Below are 14,100 nucleotides of genomic sequence, written 5' to 3' on the forward strand. Positions count from 1 at the left end.
GGGAGTGAGCAAAGAAGTGGCAGATGGAGTATAACGTGGGCAAGTGTGAGGTTATGCAGTTTGCCAGAAAAATAAAGGCATGGACTATTTTCTAAATAGCGAGCAAGTTCAGAAGACTCGGTGGGGGGGAGGGGGAGCGGTGCTAGTCCAGGGATCTTGAAAGGTAAACCTGCAGGTTGTCAGCAGTTGGGAAGGCAAATGAAATGATTCCATTTATTTCAAGAAGGCTTGAATATAAATGCAGGGATGTACTTCTGAGGCTCTATAAGATTTTGGCCAAGCTACAGTTGGATTATTGTGCACAGTTTTCGGTCCCATATCTCAGGAATGATGTACTAGCCCTGGAGCATTTTCCTATAAGATTCACGAAAGTGGTCCCAGGAATGAAAAGCTTAACATATGAAGTACATCTGAGGGCTCTGAGTCTATATTTGATAGAGTTCACAAGAATATTAGGAGGTCTAATTGAAACTTACAGACTATTGAATGACTTGAACAGGGTGGATTTTGGGAAGATATTTCCAATGGAGGGGAGATTAGGACCGAGGGGACAGAGTAAAGAGAAGACGTTTTCAAACACAGATAAAGATGAACCTCTTCAGCCAGAGAGTGGTGCATCTAGGGAATTCACTGCGACTGAAGGCTGTCGAGGCCAGGTAATTGAGTGTATTTAAGAGTAAGACAGATAGGTTCTTTATTGTAAAGGCGATGAAGGGTTACAGATAGAAAGTGGAAGAATGGTGTTGAGAAGCTTAACAGCCATCATTGAATGGCGGAGCAGGCTCAATGGGCTGAATGGCCAAATTTCTGCTCCAATGTCTTCTGGTCGTATGGTTAATATTGGCTCTCCTCACTCCCCATTGGAGATGTCTCCTGGAATTTGATTTTCTTATGATTTATAAAGAGTAACATCCCAGTACTGATGACTGGTAAATATCATGTTCCCTCCCTCCAGTCTCTGCAGCCATGTCCCCAAAAATATAAACACACTCAAATTGAAAACCAGTGCATGGTACCTAATCACAGTTGATTGACATCGACAACATTAACAGCATGACACTCACATGCCCTCTCTGATCCTCGACTAACCATCTGAATTGTGTGTCATATCATATTCTCTGTTAACATATCCATGCCATTTGTCTGTTATAGCTCCTGTTGTCGAAGGCACGTGTGCCTGTCAGATTAAGAACTAGAAAAGTTCTCTCCATTTTTTACTGACATTATAATCACTGATCAGTAGTTACAGACTGGATGTTTCTATTTATAAACGGCGAATCTTGTTTATGTTCTGACAATCCTTTGACATTATTCCCATATCCAAGGCAGATTGAATGATTACACGCAATCAATCTACCATCTCCAATATTCCCTCCCTCGGCCACCCCCACATATCCTAACCTAAATGAGTAAATTTTGAACGTTCTTTTGAATTTGAATAAAACCAATATTGAACTCAAAGAGGTTAAATTGAGCTATTTGTTCAGTGACTGTGATTAAAGAAAATCTCCGTGGATCCTAATTATCCCAGTGGAGAGTTTCCATCGTTGAAAGATAAATGGGCTCTGTTCAATGTGCAATCCCATAGTGTAAGTAGGAGCATCACTTACAGCAACTCGAGAGAGAGGGGGAGGAGAAATCAGAATCTGAGAACATTAGACAGGAACGTTACAATAATGGTTCATAATCTGAGGACCATGGATTAGAATGTTCCAACAATGGATCCGAATCTGAGAACATTAGACTGGAATGTTCCAACAATGGACAGGAGTTTATCCGGGGGTCTTTACTGGCTTTCTCAGCCTTGGATATCATTAGCATATCGGATACAGGATATCCTTTGGATTATTCAAGGTGGTTACTATCCCATCCTCGCGATAGTTGGTGTTCCTGGTAAGTCATTATATTTGTCTACTAAACTGGGTTGAACTGAATTTCGGCTCATGATATGTACATTTTGTAAAGTGCAAGTCAATATCTTCAGTTCCAAACAAAAATTCATTTCCTTATATATTATAACTATCAAACTACGATTTATAAATTACTCATTGATATGCAAGAAGGAACCATACTCTTCTCAAACTCCATAATCCATTTTGTCCTTCACAGATTTACATCTCCATGTCCTCCTCACTCACCAATCCTGTCCAATACCACCATCATGATATCCCAGTCTCGTCCTCTGTCTCAGTGCAATATCTGAATAAACCATTCGTGCCTTTGTTAAATCAGGATGCAACAGTTTCACGTTCTTAGTAACCATGTCCGTGACTAAATAATTGCTATTGAGAATGTTTAACTTGTTCTCTGCACATAAGGGAAGTCAGTTTATGGTGGTCAAGCCATTGACTCATAATCTAGAGCCACAGAATAATGGTCTGTTGAAATTGGGGAGTTTAATAGCAACCATTATCATTTGTTATAAAAACCAATCTGCTTGCCTCATGATCTTTAGGGAAGTCAATGTGGCATGATTCCCTCCTCAGGTTTCCGTGTGACTTCTGTGATGAACACGTGGGTGTACTGTACCTTTTAGAGAATTAAAAGCCAACAATAACAACCTGACAGCACCAAGAGTTCTGAACAATAGATATAATGTAACATTTGGTCGAACAACCCGATTAGCTCATTGTCTTGAAACAAATTCAGCAAACCATTTTAAATTATACCCCAAAATACCCACCTCCAAACAAGTTTCAATTTATTATATTGACAATCTTAACAGCAAATGATACAATCCAATAGTTTGGCGGTACAAGACCATGGAAAATTGAAAAAATGGGAGAAGAACTGTCGAGCTACCAGCGTGCAAAGACTGTGTGAAATATAGCCCTCCTATAGGTACCTTTATTGATTCGTATTTGGTGAAGCAGAGTCCCCAAGACGAAAAGAAGACAGGAATATGGAGAAGAACCGAAAGCTTCCTGGTTTTGAGAAAAGAAGTTTTGTTTTGTAAATCTTAATTAGGAGTCTAATCGGACTAGTATTGTGGAGGGGGAAGGTAAAAGACAGGTTAGAGGAAGAAGTTGTAAATAGTTGTTCGTTTATTATTCTCTGTTATACTTTAAGAAATAAAGTTGTTATTTTTTTACTTTAAATAGATTTGGACTCTAGAATTATCACAGATTACTGCATGGGATAAATCTTTTCTCTGTTGCTGGTTTTAATTAAGCAGGAAGATTTCTCCTGTGTTGTGACACTTCAAACCCAAAGCTATGCGTTTTACTCTTTATGGTACTGTGGAACAGCTGAACCAGCCACTCAGTTCAAGATCTGCACAACATACTGCCCTGACCAGGGCTTCATACATCCTGTGAGAGAAGAATAAAGGTAAAGAAAGCTCCCTTTCTCTGCCTGTTTTCTGTATTGCTGCATCTCATTTCCATTCAGGTACGTGATCATCCCCTATTTTAGGTGTATTCAATCTTATTGAAATTCTCCCCGAGAGTGATGCACGGCTCCATAGGTATCTCTGGTGCTGGCTTTATTGATGCTGACGTACAGATGTCAGGGACTTATAAATTCCATGTCAGTCGTAGTGCATAGAGAAGGAATGGCTTTTTGTGGCACATGAAATAAATGGCGATGTCTAAATGAGGGAAAATATGTTTTTTTGACCATCCCTGAGAGTGTTGTTGAGGCAGTACCCTCACAAGTGGTAAAGATGACGCAAGGATTTTATGATCTCACACTTTTCTATCTGGCGGAACAAAGTAAGAGAGAGGGATCAATCGGCTGCTCCTTCTCAGACAGGGAACATTTTTCTCCCTCTCTGTGTTGGAACGTACAATTTTGTCAACTGAACACCAAACTGGACCATGTGCGATCTCCTGGAACATTCACTGGAAAACCTGATTATCGATTATATGCAGATGCGTCATTGCTCTTGTTGTACACAATTCTTCCAATCGCAAAAAAAATCCCCACTTTATAATTTGAAGACATGCTTACATGTGTCTGTGTAATTTATAATATTGGTAGGTGTCTTCATAGTATTTGTGTTAATATCAATGCATGTTTTTCTTAAAGTTTATTCTCTAGCTTTAGTCTCCCTGACAGGAGATAAGATGCATCCAGCTGATACACTTTTCAGAAAGTCATGGATGGTTAAATACTATTTCTCAGATAAGATCAAAACGGATAATCCCCCATAAAAGAAGGCCGGCATTCCAGGAATGAGTAAAGGGAAACCTCTGTGAAAATCTTCGAAAAGAATTATATCTTTTTTATTTTAGTTTAGGGAATCAATCCTGCACACAGTACATCAAGTGTGGTCTCAGCAATGCCTTGTACGAATGCAGTTAAACATTCCTGCAATTAAACCTGATACCTTTTGCCAAAAACAGCATTATTCCACTTACCTTCCAAATCACTTGCTGCATCTGACTTCATGTGATTCATGTCGCAAGAATATGGAAACCTCCTGTATCACAGAGTTCGGAAATCTCTCTCCATTTAAATTATTTAACATTGTTTATGCCAAAATATAATTTACCTTCATGCCAAAATTGACAACTTACGTTAAGTTATTTCTGCTGAAGGTCTGCTCACTAACCTTCCCTGCCTGTATCACTTTGCAGACTCACTACCTCCATTTGACGACACATTGAATGGCCATCTTGGTGTATGAGCTAATTGAGCTCCAAGCTATTCCCTCCCCTTCCTCCAGATCTTTGATACAGATTATTGATCATTGATAACCCCACAGTGATCTCTGAGGCACTCCATCAGTTACAGCTTTGCAGCCTGAAAATAAACATTTGTCTCTCCTCTCTATTTCCTGTTAGCGACAGCGCCCCTGTTCCTGTGTAGCAGCTCAGGTGGGTTGAAAGGCCTCCTCCTCGAATTTGTAGTGTACTGAACGAGCTGAATTACTTCATTCTATATTCTGTGTAATTCCTTAGAGGGGCAGAATGGTTTCCTCCTGTCTCATTGTAACGATCCTGTCTGACTTAATGGAGTGGTCACCAACCCTGTAACAGCCTCGAGGGGTGGATTGAGGGAACACATGGGGTAGGGGCAGACGTTGCCCATTCGGCTGTACCATTCAGAATGCTCATGGCTGATCCGAGTGTGCCTGACCATCCATTTCCTGTCTGTTCCCAATAAACACTGACCCTTCTGTCCAGTAAAGATCAGTCGAGCTCTGCCTGGAATATCTTCTATAACCGAGTCTTCACTGCTCCCTGAGGATGAGGACATCACAGGTAGCACAACACTAAAGTGAAAGGGACGTCCTTATTTCATTGTGGGACAACTGTTATTTTAAAACTGTGTTAACTGAACATCAAGTCAATACCTCTTTTCAGACACAAGGACAGAATAATTAGGAATAAAAGTAAACCTGTCCCACATTCCCACTGACCCTTTCCAATCAAATATCTATCACACCTAGCCTCTGCTGCTGTCTCAGGAAGAGAATGCCTGATCGCATAATACCGCAGGAGCATGAGGGAAATGAGCAGATTGAGGCCATTCAGCCTATTGAGTCTGAAATTCTGTTCAATAATTTCTTATTAGTACCTCGGCCTCATTCTTCTACCTTCTCCTTGGAATCATGGATCCCCTTACAAATCAAAAACATATCGACTTGGGTCTTAATAACACTATTGTCTGTGCCTCTGTGTGTCTGTATGTGAGTAAGTGTTTGTGCGTGTATCTGTATGTGTGTGTGTGTGTGTCTGTGCCCTTTTGTGTTTGTGTGCGTACCTGCGTATGTGTGTGTCCGTGTGCTTGTTATCTATGTGTTTGTGCGTCTACATCTGTCTGTCTGTGTTTCAGCCTGTGTTGCTATCTGTATTTATGTCTATTTGTATGTGACTGTATATGTCTCTGTGTGTTTATATGTGTGTGTGTATGCCTATCTCCTTGTAAGTATTGTATGTGTTCGTCGGTGTATTTCTGTGTCTGCGTCTCTGTGCAGTGAGGTATCTGTGGTTTTTGTTTGGAAGTGAAAGGACTGTTTTGACTGTTGTGGGAGCTGCCAGTGGGTTTAAAGTGAGAATTGTCTTTCACTGAACATTGCTCCTTAACTGGTCAGTAGGACGTGGATGTTTCAGGTTCTCCACATGCGGCTTCCTGGTCCTCTCCAGCTCTTTAAGTGTCCTCCCCATATGACGGGGGGAGGGGAGTGAGGGAACAGATATCGGGCACTCCACTACCCGGCTTGGAGTTTATATCCTATTCCAGGCAGTTTCTCCTGGAATGGGAGAAAGGGATGGAAGGAGAGTGTGAATGGATGACCCTGCTGTTTGTGCTTTTGTAGGTGGGGGGAGTTGTGAGGTGTCTGGAATGAGTCAGTCGACAGTTTTGAATCCATATAGTATTATTAGTTGCTGATTTCAATAGTGAGAGTGGTAATGCCTGAGCCTTGTTTGGAGACAGAGCGTGAACCTTGTTCGGGGTTAGGTGCTATAACAGATATACAGTGAGTGTGAGCGAGCAGAGAGTATATGGTACCTCTTATCCTGACAGAGCGGGGAGGATATGGATGCTTATCCTGTATTGCAGGACATTTCTTCAGATCATCTCAGTGTCGAGGTGAGGCTCCCCGAATGTCTTGTCCAAATCTGTCACTAATAACAACACAGACCTGTCCCTCAGCTTCCACAGAATCAGTTTAGGTAGAGTTTACAGATAGCAAGGAGAAGCAAATATTGGTGTGTTATATATCGAAACCAAAACGGTAGCAGAAAATCGGAGCATCATATGCCATGGAAATTAGATAGGCAAGTATTGTGGATACCGCAGTCTTATTGGATGGTTAACAGCGTTAACTAAGTGACTGCTGAAGCTGTGAAAAATAAGTTCCGTAAGTGTATATGAGGTGGCTTGAAGAGTATTTTGTGAAGCAAACTAGAGAGCAGGTTAGTTAGAATTTGATGTTGTGTGGTCAGAAGGACGACTTATTAACCTTGGTCTGAAGCAGCTTTTAAGGAATAATAGCATTTATAAGGTGCAGTTTACAAGGTGTCTGCATACAATATAGAATGCTTGAATATTCTAGTCAAACATTATGGAAGACCGGAGGCTAGAGTGTCAAGATATCTTCAGTAAATTGGTTATGTACAATATAACATTCAGTGGGAAACAAGCAATGGTTGTTAGAGACATAGAGGCAGACAGCACGGAGACATGCCCGTCAGCCGAAACTGGTCCAATGCAACCAAAATGCCCATCCACGCTAACCCCATGTCCCTGCCATCGTCCCGTATCTTTCTAATCCTTTACTATTCATGTATTTGCCCAAATGCCTTTTAAATATTGTTAATGTATCCGCCTCAACCACTTCTCATTCCATATGCGTTACAGCCCCTGTGTTAAAAAGTTGTTCCTCAGGTTCCCTTTTATTCTGCCCCCTCTGACCTTAAACTGATGCCCTCTAATCTGTGATTGTCCAACATTTGGAAAAAAGACTGGGTGCATTCACTCTATCCATGCCTGTCATAATCTTATAAACTTCAATATGATCCTCCCTCAGCTTCATGCACACAACAGTAAAAAGACCTAGCTTGTTCAACCTCTTTCTGTAACTCAGACCATTGAGACCTTGGCAACATCCTTGTAAATGTTTCCTGCACTCTTTCCAGTTTAATAACATCCTTCCTATAGCAAAGTGAACAAAACTGAACATAACGCTACCAATATGACCTCACCAGCATCCTGTATAACTGCATCATAAATCCCTAATTTCGATACTCAGTGATACAAACCGCTTAAGGCCAGTGTGCCAAAAGCTTTCTTCACTGTCTACCTCTGAATCAACTTTCAGAGAACCATGCACCTGAATTCCAAGGTCCCTCTGTTCCACTGCACTCCTTAGGACCCAACCATTCACCATGAAACTCCAAACTTGATTTGACTTTCTAAAATGCAAGAACTTACATTAATCTATACTAAAATCCATTTGCCATTTCTCAGCCCACTTCTACAGCTGATCAAGATACTGCTGTAATTTCTGAAATTTGTGATAACCTTCCTCACTTTCCTTGATGCCGCCTGATTTAGTGCCATCTTCAAACTTACAAATCATGCCTGTACATTCTCATGTAAATCATAGATATATGTAATATGTAGTGGTAATAGCATCAATCCCTGAGGCATTCCACTATTCACAGGCCTCCAGTCTGACCAGCATGTTTCCAGTATTAATCTCTGCTTCCAACCATCAATGCAATTTTGTACCTAATTTGCCAGCTCCCCCTCAATTCCATGCGATCTCTCCTTCCAGAGCAACGTACCACATGGAAACTTATTGAAGGCCTTACTGGAATCAATCTGGACTACGTATACCACCCAGACCTCCTCAACGTTGCTGGTCACTTTATCAAAGAACTCCAACAAATTTGTGAGTCATGATCTCCCTTGCACAAACTCCCGTGCTGAAGTTGATAAAGGGCTTTTGCCCGAAACATCGATTTTCCTGCTCCTCGGATGCTGCCTGACCTTTTCCAGCACCATTCTAATCTTACTCCGAACCACACCCTGTCTTTCCAAATGCATGTATATCCAATCTCTCCAAATCTTCTAAAGTAACCTACCCACTAGATTTTAGGATTACTGGTCTTTAGTTCCCAGGTTTATCTTTGTAGCATTTCTTGAATAACGGCTCAGCATTCGCTTTGCTCCAATCGTCCAGGACGGCACTCGTTGGCCAGCGATGATAGAAAAGAGCCAAGCAGTGCTCCCGCAATTTGTTCTCTATCCTCTTATCCTCCTGCTGTGTTCCTGAATATAACTGGTCGGGACCAGGAGTTTTTAGAAATACTGAAAAGTCTGAAACATGCATCTATTTATTTCAGGTACAAACACCAAAGAGTGAGAAAGTGACTCAGTGATGGTTAACATAACAAATTAGAAAATATGTTCATCGTAGGAAGTGATTTCAGAAGAATTCCAGCTATTGTGGAAACCTGAAAATTCTCAGAAATTAACGATCCAGGAAAGGAAGGCCATGAAACTGATAAGGAAATCAAAAAGAGAACATACCTGCTAACACACAGGAACACAAAGACTGCATCAATCTGCGATCTATATTTCAAAGGAAACAAAATAAAAGCATGGCCAAATGTGGAAATTTGTAGGAGAAAGTGAGGTCTGCAGATGCTGGAGATCAGAGCTGAAAATGTGTTGCTGGAACAGCGCAGCAGGTCAGGCAGCATCCAAGGATCAGGAGAATCGACGTTTCGGGCATAAGCCCTTCTTCAGGAATCCTGAAGAAGGGCTTATGCCCGAAACGTCGATTCTTCTGATCCCTGGATGCTGCCTGACCTGCTGCGCTGTTCCAGCAACACATTTTCAGCTGTGGAAATTTGTAATCGGGAGAGGAAATGGCCAAGAAAACAACCAGTTACATTGCATCTGTCTTCATGGAGGAAGATCCAGAAAGTCACCCAGTAATACCAAGTGATCATATCGGACTCCTGGAGCTAAAGACATAAAGTCAATTCATATCAGTAACAAGGTAGTACTTGAACATGGAGCTGGATTGAGCATTGCTAAGTCTGACGAAACAGATGTTCTTCACATCAAAATGTCGGAAATAAACCACCAATAGTAGTATTAGTTGCATTGTCGATGACTTTGTTTTATTTTCCTGTACATTCTGCAGAGACTGGAAACTATTGTGGATAAATTATAGATGAATGGAAGGGATCCAAACAGCTACAAAGGGAAAAAGACGTAGTGTGGAGAACTGCAGACCAGTTAACTTGACATTTGTAGGGAAACTGTTGGAATCTATTACACAGGATGACCTTTTTGCTATTTAGAATTAACAGCAATAATGGAGAGAATCAGCATGCATTTCTGAAAGAGACATCATACTTGATAAACTCTGGAATTGTTTGAAGATGTTTCTTAAAGCACAGATAACGGGGAAACAGTAGAAGTGGCATATATTGTATTTTCGGAAGGGTTTCTATAAGATTTCAGTGAGTTCGTAAATGCAATGAATGTGAAGGGTATTTGGAGGAACATATGTAAGTGGAAAGTTAAAGTTTGGTTTGGAACATTGATGTGAAGACTTGTTGAAGCAGTTTCACTGCGTGTTGATGGGACTGAACCTGGAGTATTCTGTACAGTTTTGGTGACCGAATCTCAGAAAGAATATAATGACCTGAGAGGAAGTGCATTCTCCAGATTAATCCCTCAGATGGTGAAATTGCCTGATGAGGAAACTCGGCCTGTGTTCTCGAGAGTTTCAAAGAATGAGAGGTGGGTCACAGTGAAATTTAGAAAATACACAAAACATCTGACAAGTTGGAAATTAACAGGACGCTTCCCTCGCTGTCTATTCCACAGTCAAGGCATTATAATGGCAGGATCGGGGACAGGCCAGTTAAGGCTACAATAAGGAGGAAATTCATCACTTGCAGGGGACTGACTAATACAGGGGCATGGAAACCTACTGGCAGGCAAGGTTAATGAGAATCTCCAGATATTCTCCAAGGGTGTCCAGCAGAACAGAATAACCAGGTAACAGGTAGGACTCATCAGTGACTTGCCAAGGTGCAACCAAATCAACTTTAGTGGTAGGAGACAGAGGGTGGTGGTAGAAGGCCGTTTGTGGGATTGGAGGCTAGTGTCCAATGGTGTACCACAGGGATCAGTGCTGTGTCTCTTAATATTTGGGATTCGGAAGTGTTGGTGTTGGACTGGGGTGGACAAAGCTAAAAATTGCATAAACCAGGTTATAGGCCAAAAGGTGTATTCGGTGGCACGAGCTTTCGAAGTGCTTCATCAAAGCTCACAATCACCTGATGAAGAAGCAGCGCTTCGAAATCTCGTGCCTCCGAATAAACCTGTTGACTATAAGCTGATGTTTCCTGATTTTAAACCTTATCATAAAGGATGCAGCTGTGAATATGGACGAGGCGTGAGGAGTGTCATAGGTAAGTTTGTGTTTGATACAAAGATTGGCCGGGTAGATGGCAGTGAGGAGGAAGGCCTTATGTTACAGGAAGATACAGATGGAATGGTCAGATGGGCAGAGCAATGGCAGATGGAATGTAACCCTGATAAATATGAGGTCATGCACTTTGGAAGAAGGAATCAGGCAGGGGAGGACTCAATGAATGGCAACACACTAGGAAGCTGAGAGAGTGCTAATCCACACATCCCTGAATGTGGCTGGACAGGGTAACACACAATTTGAGAAAGCGTACGGGAGCGTAAACATAGCCTTCACACATCGAAGCATAGATTATAAGAACTATGCGGAACTTTCGTTAGCCAAGATGGAATACTGTGTGTAATTCTGGGAGCTACATTACAGGAAGGATGTGATTGTACTAGAGGGGGTGCAGAGGAGATGTTCCCTGGGATGTTGCCTGGGATGGAGCATATCAGCTATGGAGAGAGCCTGGATAAGCTCGGGTTGTTTACTTTGGAGCAGAGAAGGCTAAGGGGGACGTGAATCAGGAGGATAAGATTACGAGGGATATGGATGGGGTGGATAGACAGCCGCTGTTCCTTTTAATCAAAGGGACACACCTTTAAAGTAAGGGTTTGAGGCTTAGTGAGAATTTGAGGAATGTTTTTCAACCAAAGTGTGTTGGGGTCTGGGATGCACTTTGTGAGAGGGGAATTGTCATGGTAACCTCAAAACCATTAGAAAATACATGGTTGTGCACTTGAAATGCCATAAGATTCGCAGCGACAGGTTTTGTGTTGGAAAGTTCGGCTAATGTAGGCCGCGCTGTATTTCTGATAGTACAGAGTCTGTGCTTGTGTGATTGTATGGCTGTGGAAGGTCAATCATTCAGTCGCTTATGATAGGAATTGATGGGTTTCTGAAGAATATCTTATCACAGTGCATATGAGTGAACTTGTAATATCTTCTGAAAATAAGTTAATGGCAAAATTAAGAGAAAAAAGTGCAGCTTTCTTACAGTCTAATACAAAATAATTGAGGACAGGGAAATAGCAGATCAATGGAGCAAATACTTCGGTTATGCCTTCACAGAAGAACAAAAAAAAACACAAAAATAAAATGTCCTCGCAATACTAGGGAACTTTAGTCTGGTGAGAAAAAGGGAATAGATTGACATTAGTAACTAAAACGTTTTAGAAAAAATATTGGACTGAAATTAATGGGCATAGACAAAGTCAACAGAGGTTTATAAAATAGGAATCATGTTTGAGAAAATGGCTTTTAGCAAACTTATGGAGAAGGTATCAACGCAATACGATTGGATTTTCAGAAAGATTTTTGATAAAGCCCCAAGCCTATTGTGCAAATTCGAATCCTATGGGACTGGGGCTAATATATGGTCATGGTTTTAGAATGGGAGAGCTGGCAGGAAACAGTGAGTATGAACAAAACCATGTTTTTTTGAATGGAAGGCTTGGAGGATATAACAAGGATCGGGTTTTGGGATCCAGTTAATCCCAATACACATCATATCTTTGGTTGTGGAGCTCAATTGCAATATTCCCAAGTCTGCTGACAGCTCTAAACGATGTCAGCTTGTGAGTGGATGAGGAGGATGTCAAAAAGGCTCCAAGTTGATTGAGACAAGTGGAGTGACTGGGCAAATATCTGGCAGAAAAAGAGCAATGGCAGAGATGAGAGGTTGTATACGTTGATGGGATCAATTGAATGGCAGCCTGCCATTTGAAAAGGGATTGGTTGAAAAATGTTGATACATAAATGAACTTAAGCTGCATTTTTGTTTATTTCTGCGCAGCCTTCCGAGTCTATGTAGGGCAGTGACTTCTGAACACGGAAGCCAATACTGGGAATGGCATTGGCACGCTGTATACAGTGTACATAGACCCAGCAAGTAGGGAGCTGTAACATTGAAAAGAATCTGGATCTTCCTGTACACCAGTTACTGAAAGCAATATTGAAGGAGCAGAAAGCAGGTAGGAAGATAAATGGTTTATTATTCTTCATTTCAAGGGGATTTAGAATACAGGAGTAAGGGTAATTTACTGCAACTGTACAGGGCCTTTTTGGGGCTCCATCTCGAACAATGTGTAGTATTGTGTGCAATTTTGGTGTCCTTACCTAATAAAGGGCAAACCTGACATCGAGGGAGTGCAGTGAAGGATGACCAGACTGATCTCTGGGATGACAGTTAGTTGTGGGAGCAGAGTTTGGGGTGACTGGACCTGTATTCCATGGGCTTCAGGAAAATGAGTGGAGATCTCAGGGAGATATATAAAACTCTGCCAGGGTGTGACAGATTGGAAGCAGGGATGATAGTTCACTTTATAGAAAGCGGTTCACGAATCGCATTGCAGTCAAATGGCACTTAATAAACAAGCACTATCAGAGAACTCCCTATATATTGATGGGCCGAAGGCACTATAGTTCATAATGTTTAAACATATTTTGGGATATGAACATTGTGTGGGGAAAACTGCATTGAGGAGATGTTCGGCCATGAAATAGCATGGGGAAAGCTCAATGTGCTGAATGACCTCCTCCTCTCCCGATGTTTCTGTGCAGTCTGTGGGAAAGCTCTGCAAATGTTGTCACAAGCTCTCAGATGTTAGGAAGGATGTCTATGCAGGGTCAACAGGACTGTGTTTCCCATTCCCTTTTCTGATAACGAGGTTGATGCCGGGTGTTCTGTCAGGTTTTATCCTTTAAGACCTCAGAGTAGTTTGATATAATTGAGTGTCTCACGTGGCCGATTCAGAGACCATGTCTGTGCGTCTGGAGTCACTTTTCGGCCAGACAAGGAAAGCACGGAAGATTCACTTCCTGAAAGAATATTGGTGAAGGAGATTGATGTTTAAAATCAACATTGGACACAAGATCACTATTACTGACACCAGGTTTTAGGTCTCGATACTTTATTAATTATATTTAACTTCCACCAGCTGCCAGAGCATTATCCTGGTCTGGATTCGTAATCCAATGATATGTTCACTACAGCACCATCTCCACATGGGGCCCGATCAGAAACCACACTGACCTGATTATTTCGGTGCTACTTGACAGCTCCATCAAAAAGTATTCCCACCAATTTGACTGTCGTGATGGGACTGAGGGTGTGGTAATTGGTCAGATTGTAATTATTCTCCTATTCAGGGACTGGACATAGTTGAGTAATTTTCCACATTGCCAGGGAGATGTCAGAGTTGGAG

The sequence above is a fragment of the Chiloscyllium plagiosum genome, unplaced genomic scaffold (assembly GCF_037043375.1).
Source record: "Chiloscyllium plagiosum isolate Xiang-an unplaced genomic scaffold, Cpla_swu_hap1 HiC_scaffold_50, whole genome shotgun sequence".
NCBI lineage: Eukaryota > Metazoa > Chordata > Chondrichthyes > Orectolobiformes > Hemiscylliidae > Chiloscyllium > Chiloscyllium plagiosum.